The following is a 13,197-nucleotide window of genomic DNA, read 5'->3' as shown; positions in this document are numbered from 1 at the left end:
CTGCTGCTGTAGCCCATCTGCTTCAAGGTTCGACGTGTTGTGCTTCAGAGATGGTATTCTGCATACCTTGGTTATATGAGTGGTTATTTGAGTTACTGTTGCCTTTCTATCATCTCAAACCAGTCTGCCCATTCTCCTCTGACATCAACAAGGTATTTTCGTCCACACAACTGCCGCTCACTGGATATTTTCTCTTTTTCTTTTTCTCCTAGAGATAGTTTTGCGTGAAAATCCCAGTAGATCAGCAGTTTTTTAAATACTGTACTCAGACCAGCCTGTTTGGCACCAATAACCATGCCATGTTGAAAGTCAAATAAATCCCCTTTCTTCCCCATTCTGATGCTCGGTTTGAACTTTAGCAAGTCATCGTCACCACGTCTAGATGCCTAAATGCATTGAGTTGATGCCATGTGATTGGCTAATTAGCAATTTGTGTTACCAAGCAATTGAACAGGTGTACCTAATAAAGTGGTAATTGTATGTACCTGTATGTATATATATATATATATATATATATATATATATATATATATATATATGTGTGTGTATGTATATGTGTATGTATATATATATATATGTGTATATACACAAGCTCACTGTGTATCCCTGGACTGTGCTAAATTTATTAAACCCTGCAATAGCAATACTTTGCTGATCTGGCCTCAGAGGGGTTAAACACATTGTTACAAGCAAGCAATAGTGCAATAATAAAATGTTGCTTAATTCAGTATGTTGGAATTACAGAGCCCCATCCAACTTTATGTTAATGACTGGAATGTCCCAATATAGAGGAAGTAGGTGATGCTTTTTAATGTATGTGAATATGTTCTTATGATTTCTGAGCAATACTCTGTTTTGGATTGTATATTAGTCATTTTATCTACAGAAACAACATGGTGGCACCACTGCATCCTGTGTGTCTTTGTATCTTTGGGAAATGAAGTAAAGAGGGCAATAAGGCAACAGATGCATACCACCCAACATTTCCTGGGTCCAGACTTGGACTGGGAGATTTATGTTGAGTCAAGGAGACCCATAGATGGGGTTTTGATGGGCAAGTCATTGGGTGGGGTAAGGAGTCATATTGGTTGATTGACATGTTATGAGTGGGATCAAGATAGTCCCTAGTTTCACTTCCAGAAACCAGAATATTTATTCTTTAGTCAGTAAGAAGTGAAGAAGAGACATCAAAGCAGAGATCTGGAGTATGCAGGATAGCTCAGAGCAACTGCCCAGCCTTGGAAAGCAGTTTTATGGTGCTGTTGAAAGCTATTTTGTTATAGAGAAATGTTGTGCATTTACATTTAACTCTGAAGTCCTGTGTCTAGGAATAGGTGCTCTGTTCACTAATACAAAGCTGATATTTGGCTATAATGAGACATGAAACAATATTAAAATATACAATATTTAATGTTGTGTATAGAACTTGCCACATACATTCCTTAGTTATTTACTGTAAAATCCTTTGCATTTTTATCACAAATGACAAACCCTATAGAAATATCAAAAAGCAAATGCTCTAAACTAGGTTTAATTCAAAATGGTGCAAATAACATAAACCAGCTACATATTAGGCAACAATTACTTAAAGCAGTGCAAGCTAGGTGGTGACTCGTTTCTATGGCCGTTGCCATAGATGCAGGCAGTGCATCAGAGGGGAGCGTGCGGCGATGACTTAATCGCCACACTTTGCTTCTCTATCCTGGATGCCGTTCCTCTGTACACCTGTGTGTCTTCCTTGGCACGAATCGGCGCCTATGTAAGTACCTGCAGTGCTTACATACACTGCGCAAATATAGGTGTTACTTACTGTGCTCCTGGGTGTTATTGCTACTGCATGCTGGACTGTCATACTGATACTGCTGCTGAACTCTGCTTGTCTGACCACTCTGCCTGCCTAACCCCTAAACTGCTAAATTGATATACTGTTGCTGAACTCTGCTTGTCTGACCATTCTATTGGTTTACCCTGAACTGTTATACTGTTGGATTTCCCTTTGTTGCTGACTCATGCTTGTTCCTGGTCAGGACCGGTGCTAAGATTTTTGGCCACACAGGCGAGGATATAAAACCCACATTTTTTAGAGCATGACATTTTAAGCAACTTTCTAATTTACTCCTATTATCAATGTTACTTCATTATCTTGATATCTGTATTTAAAAAGCAGGAATGTAAGCTTGGGAGTTGGCCCATTTTTTGGTTCAGCACCTAGGTAGAGGAGCTTGCTGATTGGTGGCTAAATTCAAAACAATCAGTGGTAGCGCAGCATATCAAATCATGCAGTGGTAGTGCAGCAAAAGCAAACCAGATAGTGGTAGTGCAGCATAGGAAACCAGACAGTGGTAGTGCTGCATAACAAATCAACAAGTGGTTGTGCTGCATAACATATAAAACAGTGGTTGTGCTGCATAACAAATCAGTCAGTGGTTTTGCTGCATAGCAAATCAGACAGTGGTTGTGCCGCCTAGCAAATCAGACAGTGGTTGTGCCGCCTAGCAAATCAGACAGTGGTTGTGCTGCATAGCAAATCAGACAGTGGTTGTGCTGCCTAGCAAATCAGACAGTGGTTTTGCTGCCTAGCATATCAGACAGTGGTTGTGCTGCATAGCAAATCAGACAGTGGTTGTGCTGCATAGCAAATTAGACAGTGGTTGTGCTGTATAGCAAATCAGACAGTGGTTGTGCTGCATAGCAAATCAGACAGTGGTTGTGCTGCATAACAAATAAGACAGTGGGTGTGCTGCATAGCAAATCAGACAGTGGTTGTGCTGCATAGCAAATCAGACAGTGGTTGTGCTGCATAACAAATCAGACAGTGGTTGTGCTGCATATCAAATAAGAAAGTGGGTGTGTTGCATAGCAAATCACATGTAAGAAATCACATGTAGGAAATAAAGATGCTCTAGTCTAAGCTCTAACCAGACAACTGATGTGTGTAGTGGGGAGTTTTACTATATGGGGTAAAGTATCACTGATGTGTGTAGTGGGGTTTTTTACTATATGGGGTAAAGTATCACTGATGTGTGTAGTGGGGGTTACTGAATGGGGTACAGTATAACTAATGTGTGTAGTGGGGGTTACTGTATGGGGTAAATTATAACTGATGTGTGTAGTGGGGGTTACGGTATGGGGTACAGACAGTATAACTAATGTGTGTAGTGGGGGTTACTGTATGGGGTTAAGTATCACTTATGTGTGTAGTGGGGGGTTACTGTATGGCCCATACAGTAACCCCCACTACATACATTGGTTATACTTTACCCCATACAGTAACCCTTACTATACACATCAGTGATACTTTACCCCACATAGTAACCCCCACTACACACATCAGTGATACTGTACCCCATATAGTAACTCTCACTGCACACATCAGTGATACTTTACCCATCCCCATACAGTAACCCCCACTACACACATTAGTTATACTGTACCCCATACAGTAACCCCCACTACACACATCAGTGATACTTTACCTCATATAGTAATAACCCCCACTACACACATCAGTTATACTTTACCCCATACAGTTTGGAGTAAAGTATAACTGATGTGTGTAGTGGGTGTTACTGTATGGGGTAAAGTATTTTTAGTGGACCAATATGAAGGAAGCTGGACATCTTGCCAGCCAGCATGGTCACTCATGGATGGTCCACACGCCAAGCAGTGCAGCACCAAAAGCATGTGATGCCATATGCCCACGCGACATGTTGCACGCACTCCTGCGCCCAGTGTCAGGCATTAAGGGCAGGCAATCCAAAAACAGGCTCACTCACCTCTGTCACACCGGCAACAGCAGGCCAGGCTGCAGCCCTGCAAGGTGTTAGCAGGGATGACTGGTGGTGAGTGGGTGACAGATGGGCTGGAAGAGGTGGAGCTTATACCGGCACGGCACACTGCTGGTCTGGCACCTTAGGGAAAGTTTGGGAAATGGTGCTGCTGTCAGCTGGGCCCTCCTAAGTGGCAGATCTCCAGGGTCCGGTGGCCGCAAATGGATTTTTTTATGTGACCTTTGGGACCCTGGAAGTTCCGCCGCTGATAAATTGTAAAATAATTTTTTTCAAAAAATCAAAAACACTGCTCTCCAATTTTGCACCCCACTGCTGGGGTGCCCTAAGGCGGTTGCTTAGATGCCTTTATGCAAGCGCCGGGCCTGTTCCGGGTCCTTCTATTGCTTTACCCTGTACTGCTATACTGCTGGATTTCTTTCCTATTGTCACTAAGGACTACCCTGCCAACTGTGAGTACTGCTTACCTCATTTTACAAACTTTCTCTGCTCTGGGATATTTCCTATCACACCACTTGACGCCGGGATAAGAAGACTACTGGCCAAGTTTGGTTTGATAGAGGAATATCCCACAAGCATTACATTATACTTGGGCCGTGGATCCAAATGAGGTTGCAAGAGCAGTCCATCTTCAGGGACAAATGCTGGGAACCCATACCGTACACTTGCAGAATGTGGACTCTAAACTAGAGGTTATATCCGCTATGCTCTCCTCATTGGTTGCAGGAAAGAACGCTACTCCTGTTGTCCCAGTCCCAGTCCCAGCTGCCAGTGCTGCATCCTCTTCCCCTGCTTCTGGAAACATAGCCCGGATACCTTTGCCTGGCAAGTACGATGGTACTACTGACACTGTGCCACTCTAGCTGTTGCTAGGGACGCGGCGCCTGCTGCTCGTTGCCTAGGAGGGAGTCGGCTCCTGTCTGCGTGCGTTAGTGATGTCATCGCTGCACGCTCCCTCGTTCAGAAGCCGGTCAGGATCTCCTGTGGCGCGAATCCTGCACCTATGTAAGTAACTCTATTGTTACCTATCACTGCCCAAGTATAGGTGTTACTTACTGATCTCCTGGGTGTTATTGTATGCTGGACTGTTACACTGTTCCTGAACTCTGCTTGTCTGACCACTCTGCCTGTTTACCCCTTAACTGCTGGATTGATATACTGTTGCTAAACTCTGCTTGTCTGACCACTTTGCCTGTTTAACCCTTAACTGCTGGATTGATATACTGTTGCAGAACCCTGCCTGCCTGACCATCCTAGTGGTTTACCTCTGGACTGCCTTTCTGTTGCCGAACCCTGCCTGCCTGACCTTTCTAGTGGTTTACCTCTGGACTGCCTTGCTGTTGCCGAACCCTGCCTGCCTGACCATTCTGGTGGTTTACCCCTGAACTGCCTTTCTCTGATTTCCTGCCTGTTGCCGCTGAGGACTATCCTTCCTGTGGTGAGTGCCGCTTACCTCATCTTGCGAACTTTCTCTGCTTTGGGATATTCCCGATCATTCCAGCTCGATCCCGGGATAACAAGACTGCTGGCCGAGTTAGGTCTGATAGTGGAATATCCCACGAGCATTACAACTACTGACTGTAGAGGTTTTCTTAACCATTGCAGGCTGCACTTTCACAATGATCCTCACACCTTCCAGTCTCATCAGTCAAAGGTCACCCTTATCCTTTCTTTATTGAAAGGCCTGGGTCTCTTCCCTTTTGGAACAAAGCGCTCAACACCTGAATGATGCTGATGCTTTCATTTCTGCATTATCTTCTGTGTTTGGGACTTCTGGCCATGCTTCTGCTGCAGAATACTCTCTCTTGGATCCCTGCCAGAGCAATAGGACTGTGGCACAATATGCCTTCGAGTTTTGCACCTTGGCACTTGAGACCAGTTGGGATGGCAGTGCCCTCAAGGCAGCCTTTAGGAGAGGTTTGCATGAACGCATCAAGGACGAACTTACTTATCGTGATGCTCCTTCTTCCCTGGATGAATTTATATAACATTGTATCAGTCTAGATTCTCGCTTCCAGGAGAGACAAGCTGAGAGAGACAGAACTCGTAGAATCCTTTCCTCTTGTCTGTTTTCTAGACTATCCTCTTCCCCTTCAGCACCTCCAGTTACCTCTGAAGAGGAACCCATGGATCTCTCCTCCCTCAAGCCCTCTGAATCCGAAAGACAGAGAAGAAGGATATTGAGACTGTGTTTTTATTGTGGTTCTAACTCACACCAGCTTAAAAACTGTGATATCCTGCCGGGAAAAGCCAATGCTTAGAGGACAATATTGGGGTAGCTCTAAGTGTGGTCACTACTAAAAATCTCTCTTGGATCCTGGTACCTGTTACCCTGACCTTACTTCAGAATTCTGTCCACACTCGAGCCTTTATTGATTCAGGGGCAGCTGGAAATTTTCTTGATCACCGTTTTATGATTCAGGCAGGCTTACCTCTTCTGCAGAAAAAACAATGTCTCAAGATAACTACTCTGGATGGCACTCCCCTTGGATCAGGTTTAATCCATTTCGAATCAGCATCCCTAACCCTGACTGTGGGAGTTCTTCATACCGAACAGTTGCAGTTCGATGTCATTCATTCTCCAGCACAACCTGTCATCCTAGGTCTTCCTTGGCTTCATATACGCAATCCACAGTTCGACTGGACTGAGGGACAGTTGACCTCTTGGGGTACATCCTGCTTCCACTCCTGCCTTGCTAAGGTTACTACTCTGATCTGCATTCTCATAGCCAGTCTACAGACCCCTCCAAGCCTTCCCTCAGTATATGTGGATTTCACAAATGTGTTTGAAAAGAAAGCAGCTGATGTGCTGCCACCCACCCCACCGTCCTTACAACTGCAAAATTGACCTCTTTCCTGGTGCCCCACTTCCTAAAGGGAGGACTTATCCACTCTCCAAAGTTGAAACCAAGTCCATGAATGACTATATTCAAGAAAACCTAGCTAAAGGTTTTATTCGTCCTTCCTCTTCTCCTGCCGGGGCTGGTTTCTTTTTTGTCAGTAAGAAGGACAGTGGACTGATACCCTGTATTGACTACAGAGCTCTAAACAACATCACTATCAAGAATTGCTATCCCATTCCTTTCATCACTGAACTTTACGATTCACTTCAGAATGCTCACTACTTTACCAAGCTGGACTTACGTGGGGCGTACAATCTTATTTGTATCTTTCCAGGGCATGAATGGAAAACTGCCTTCGACACGAGATCAGGGCATTACGAATACCTCGTAATGCCCTTTGGGCTGTGTAATGCCCCTGCAGTCTTTCAAGCATTTGTCAACTATGTCTTCCGTGACCTCCTCAATCGCACTGTCATTGTCTACCTGGATGATATCCTTATTTTCTCTTTCACCCTTGAGGAGCATCATGAACCCATGAGACAGGTACTTCTTCGCCTCAGAGACAATTCTCTGGTAGCCAAACTGGAGAAATGCGAGTTTGATCAAGTCCAGATCCAGTTCCTTGGCTATTTAATCTCAAAGGAGGGTTTGCCATGGATCCTTCTAAGCTCACAGCAGTTCTGGAATGGCCTCAACCAACTTCATTAAAGGAACTACAGAGATTCTTGGGGTTCTCCAATTATTACCGCAAGTTTATAAAGAACTTTTCCCAGATAGTTGCTTCACTCACTGAGTTGACTAAACGGAACAAAGACTGCAAAAATTGGCCACCTGAAGCCATGAATGCCTTCTCTATTCTGAAAAAAAGCCTTTTGTTCTGCTCCTGTGCTCCTCCATCCTGATCCTGACCTGCAGTTCCCTTTAGAGGTTGACACCTCCGAGATTGGAGCTGGAGCAATCTTAACCCAAAGGGATCCTTCAACTTCCAAGTTGCACCCTGTAGCCTTTTTCTCTAAACGCTTTACTCCTGCAGAGAGGAATTACAATGTGGGTAATAGTGAACTCTTAGCCATTAAGATGGCCCTGACTGAATGACGTCATTGGCTAGAGGGTACCGCCAACCCCATTCAGATTCTCACTGACCACAAGAATCTGACTTACCTAGAGACTGCTCAATGACTCAATCCTCGACAGGCCAGGTGGCCTTGTTCTTTTCTCATTTTATCTTTGTGGTCTCTTATCTTTCTGGGACCAAAAATAAAAAGGCTGACGCCCTTTTCCGTCAGTTTCCTCAGTCTAGTGGTTCCTTTGAAGCTCCTATTGAACACATCATACCCCCCTCCTGTGTGGTTGCTCAACTTAACACCTCTCTTCTTCAAAGACTGCAAGGTGCCCAGTCTAGAAAGCCTCCTGAAGCCCCCACAGCTACGTATATTTTCTTTGTACCACTAAACCTACGCACCCCTGTGCTATCCTGGACTCATGATAGTAAACTGTTAGGACATCCTGGTTTGACAAGAACTTTTAAGCTTCTTTTCCAACATGTATGGTGGCCTACCATGAAGACCGATGCTCAGGATTATGTTAAAGCCTGCACGACTTGTGCTGCCAATAAGACTCCCTAAACCCTTGCCACCTGGCTTACTCCAACTGTTGTCCATTCCCTAACAACCTTGGACACACATAGCAATGGATTTCATTGTGGCTCTCCCTCCTTCTGACCATCATACGGTTATCTGGGTTGTGATGCATCGATTTTCCAGATTGGCTCATTTTGTATCCTTAAAGAAACTGCCATCTGCCCAAGAATTATCATCTCTATTTCTGTTACATGTGGTACAATTACATGGCATTCCCGTGAATATTGTTTCCGACAGAGGTCCACAATTCCTCTCTACTTTTTGGAAAGCCTTTTGCAAGTTGATTGGAACTACTGTTTCCTTGTCTTCTGGCTACCATCCTCAGACTAATCGGCTAACTGAGAGAGTGAAACAAGATCTCAAAGCCTATCTCAGAACTTTTTGTTAGTTCTCTCTATACCAACTGGTCTGAATTGTTACCCCTAGCTGAGCTGGCAAAGAATACTCATTGGCACTCTTCTCTACGATGTTCTCCATTTCCAGCCGCAGCAGGTTACAAACCTCGTGTCTTTCCTCTTTTTGCTCAATCCACAGGGGTCCGTGCTGCAGACCGACACGTCTCTAACCTCACTATTCATTGACAATGTATTCGCTTTCAGTTACGTTCAGCTGTCTCCAGACACAAGAGGTTTGCTGATCATTATAGAGCTTCTGTTGGTGCCTTTTCGGTAGGTGAACGTGTTTTGGTCTCTACTCGACATATTTGTCTACGTCAACCCAGTCACAAATTAGGGCCCAGGTTTATCGGCCCTTACAAGGTCCTTAAAAGCCTCCTGTTGCCTACAAAGTGGCCTTGCCCAGAACCCTACGTATACACCCTATCTTCCACATCTCACTACTCAAGCCCTACATCAAGAACAAATATACTTATCTCAGACCTCCTCCTCCTCAGCTCTTAATTCATGGAGAACCTGAGTACGAAGTTGCTAAGATCTTGGATTCCAGATACAGGCGCAGGCAACTGCAGTACCTCGTGCATTGGAAGGGTTACTGTGTGGCAGATCGTTCATGGATTCCTGCCCATGATGTGCATGCTCCTTCTTTGATCTCCAGTTTTCGTGCTGCTCATCCTTTCAAGCCGACTTCGGTTCCCGGAGGTAACCCCTAGGAAGGGGGCTATGTCACACCGCTGCTGCGCCGCTACTCGCTATGGCTGTTGCCATAGACTCGGCCATGGTGACTCGTTGCTATGGTGACTCGACGCAGGCTGTGCTTCAGAGCGTGCGGCGATGGCGTTATCGCCACACGCTGCTTCTCTATCTTGGATGCCGCTCCTCTGTACACCTTTGTGGAATCTGCGCCTATGTAAGTACCTGCAGTGCTTACATGCACTGCCCAAGTATAGGTGTTACTTACTGTGCTCCTGGGTGTTATTGTTACTGTATGCTGGATTGTTATACTGCTGCTGAACTCTGCTTGTCTGACCACTCTGCCTGTTAACCCCTAAACTGCTGGATTGATATACTGCTGCTGAACTCTGCTTGTCTAACAACTCTGCCTGTTAACCCCTTAACTGCTGGATTGATATACTGCTGCTGAACTCTGCTTGTCTGACCACTCTGCCTGTTAACCCCTTAACTGCTGGATCAATATACTACTGCTGAACTCTGCTTTTTTTTACCACTCTGCCTGTTAACCCCTAAACTGCTGGATTGATATTCTGCTGCTGAACTCTGCTTGTCTAACAACTCTGCCTGTTAACCCCTTAACTGCTGGATTGATATACTGCTGCTGAACTCTGCTTGTCTGACCACTCTGCCTGTTAACCCCTTAACTGCTGGATCAATATACTACTGCTGAACTCTGCTTTTTTTTACCACTCTGCCTGTTAACCCCTAAACTGCTAGATTGATATACTGTTGCTGAACTCTGCTTGTCTGACCATTCTATTTTTTACCCTGAACTATTATACTGTTGGATTTCCCTTTGTTGCTGACTCCTGCCTGTTCCTGGTCCTTCTATTGCTTTACCCTGTACTGCTATACTGCCGGATTTCCATCCCATTGTCGCTAAGGACTGCCCTGCCTACTGTGAGTATTGCTTATTTTACAAACTTTCTCTGCTCTGGGATATTTCCTAGCACTCCACTTGACGCCGGGATAAGAAGACTACTGACCAAGTTTCGTTTGATAGAGGAATATCCCACAAGCATTACAGCTTATTTACAGCTAGAACAAACTGGCCACCTAATCTCCAGAGCTTTGCAAAAGTTTAAATGCATTTTAAAACATTTACTTGTATTTTTCATATATATCTTTTGTAGACAGTAAAGTACTTAATTGCTGATATAAACTATGCATATTTTTAAAATTACTTTAAAAGGACAGTTAAAGGGATATGAAACCCAAATGTTTCTTTAACGATTTTCATAGAGCATGCAATTTTAAGCAACTTTCTAATTTACTTCTATTCTCAATTTTTCTTCGTTCACTTGATATCTTTATTTGAAAAAGCAGGAATGTAAGCTCATGAGCCGGACCATTTTTGGATCAGCACCCTGGGTAGCGCTTTCTGATTGGTGTCAGCAAGCACTACCCAGGTACTGAACCAAAAATGGTCCGGCTCCAAATTTTATATTCCTGCTTTTCAAATAAAGATACCAAGAGAATGAATAAAAATTGAGATTAGAAGTAAATTAGAAAGTTGCCTAAAATTGCATTCTCTATCAAAATCAATAAAGAAAACATTTGGGTTTCATATTTCTTTAAGGTTAAAAGTTCATTGAAATAGTGTCCTTTGCAAATTAAATATATAATAAATCTTTAAATATCATTCCAAATCGCAGTATTTTATACATAATTTCTTTTTTAAATATCTCTATTGCAAATCCCCTTGTCCACCCATAGGGGCCAATTTATCAAGTGCCGGGTGGACATGTTTCGCTGTAGCGAATCATGTCAGCCCGGCATCACTAAATGCCAACAGCATTCGCTATCTGCATTTAACATTGCTCAAGCATTTCTTGTGAAATGCTTGTGCAATGCTGCACCCCTCCACACTCGCGGTCAATCGGCCGCTAGCAGGGGTTGTCAATCATCCCGATCGGATCAGGATGATTGCAGTCCACCACCAAAAATGTGGCAGAGAAGCTAAGGAGCAGCAGTCTTAACTTCAGCTTCCGGCGAGCCAGAAACTACGGGCGGATTCAGAAGCATCTGATGCGTGTTAAATCCGGCCCATAGACCCATTTTGGTATATTTGATGCCAGTATTTTGCCGCAAAATATAATCATATAAAAAAAGACTTTGCAAACTTTGATGTTCTCAATGAAATTATTTACGCACAACTACTGCAGTCATGAGACATACATGGCTTTGCAGTTAGCTTCTAAGGTCATTTTTTTTCTGCTGTGTAGGGATTACCCAGGGGTCAAGTCCTACAAAAAATAAGTGTTGGAACTCACCAAGACTTCCACCCCCTCACAATTAATATATATATATATATATATATATATATATATATATATATATATATATATATATAAATATATACAGGGAGTGCAGAATTATTAGGCAAATGAGTATTTTGACCACATCATCCTCTTTATGCATGTTGTCTTACTCCAAGCTGTATAGACTCGAAAGCCTACTACCAATTAAGCATATTAGGTGATGTGCATCTCTGTAATGAGAAGGGGTGTGGTCTAATGACATCAACACCCTATATCAGGTGTGCATAATTATTAGGCAACTTCCTTTCCTTTGGCAAAATGGGTCAAAAGAAGGACTTGACAGGCTCAGAAAAGTCAAAAATAGTGAGATATCTTGCAGAGGGATGCAGCACTCTTAAAATTGCAAAGCTTCTGAAGCGTGATCATCGAACAATCAAGCGTTTCATTCAAAATAGTCAACAGGGTCGCAAGAAGCGTGTGGAAAAACCAAGGCGCAAAATAACTGGCCATGAACTGAGAAAAGTCAAGCGTGCAGCTGCCAAGATGCCACTTGCCACCAGTTTGGTCATATTTCAGAGCTGCAACATCACTGGAGTGCCCAAAAGCACAAGGTGTGCAATACTCAGAGACATGGCCAAGGTAAGAAAGGCTGAAAGACGACCACCACTGAACAAGACACACAAGCTGAAACGTCAAGACTGGGCCAAGAAATATCTCAAGACTGATTTTTCTAAGGTTTTATGGACTGATGAAATGAGAGTGAGTCTTGATGGGCCAGATGGATGGGCCCGTGGCTGGATTGGTAAAGGGCAGAGAACTCCAGTCCGACTCAGACGCCAGCAAGGTGGAGGTGGAGTACTGGTTTGGGCTGGTATCATCAAAGATGAGCTTGTGGGGCCTTTTTGGGTTGAGGATGGAGTCAAGTTCAACTCCCAGTCCTACTGCCAGTTTCTGGAAGACACCTTCTTCAAGCAGTGGTACAGGAAGAAGTCTGCATCCTTCAAGAAAAACATGATTTTCATGCAGGACAATGCTCCATCACACGCGTCCAAGTACTCCACAGCGTGGCTGGCAAGAAAGGGTATAAAAGAAGAAAATCTAATGACATGGCCTCCTTGTTCACCTGATCTGAACCCCATTGAGAACCTGTGGTCCATCATCAAATGTGAGATTTACAAGGAGGGAAAACAGTACACCTCTCTGAACAGTGTCTGGGAGGCTGTGGTTGCTGCTGCACACAATGTTGATGGTGAACAGATCAAAACACTGACAGAATCCATGGATGGCAGGCTTTTGAGTGTCCTTGCAAAGAAAGGTGGCTATATTGGTCACTGATTTGTTTATGTTTTGTTTTTGAATGTCAGAAATGTATATTTGTGAATGTTGAGATGTTATATTGGTTTCACTGGTAAAAATAAATAATTGAAATGGGTATATATTTGTTTTTTGTTAAGTTGCCTAATAATTATGCACAGTAATAGTCACCTGCACACACAGATATCCCCCTAAAATAGCTATAACTAAAAACAAACTAA

Source organism: Bombina bombina, chromosome 3 (genome assembly GCF_027579735.1).
Source record: "Bombina bombina isolate aBomBom1 chromosome 3, aBomBom1.pri, whole genome shotgun sequence".
Taxonomy (NCBI): domain Eukaryota; kingdom Metazoa; phylum Chordata; class Amphibia; order Anura; family Bombinatoridae; genus Bombina; species Bombina bombina.
This window is presented reverse-complemented; position numbering follows the sequence as displayed.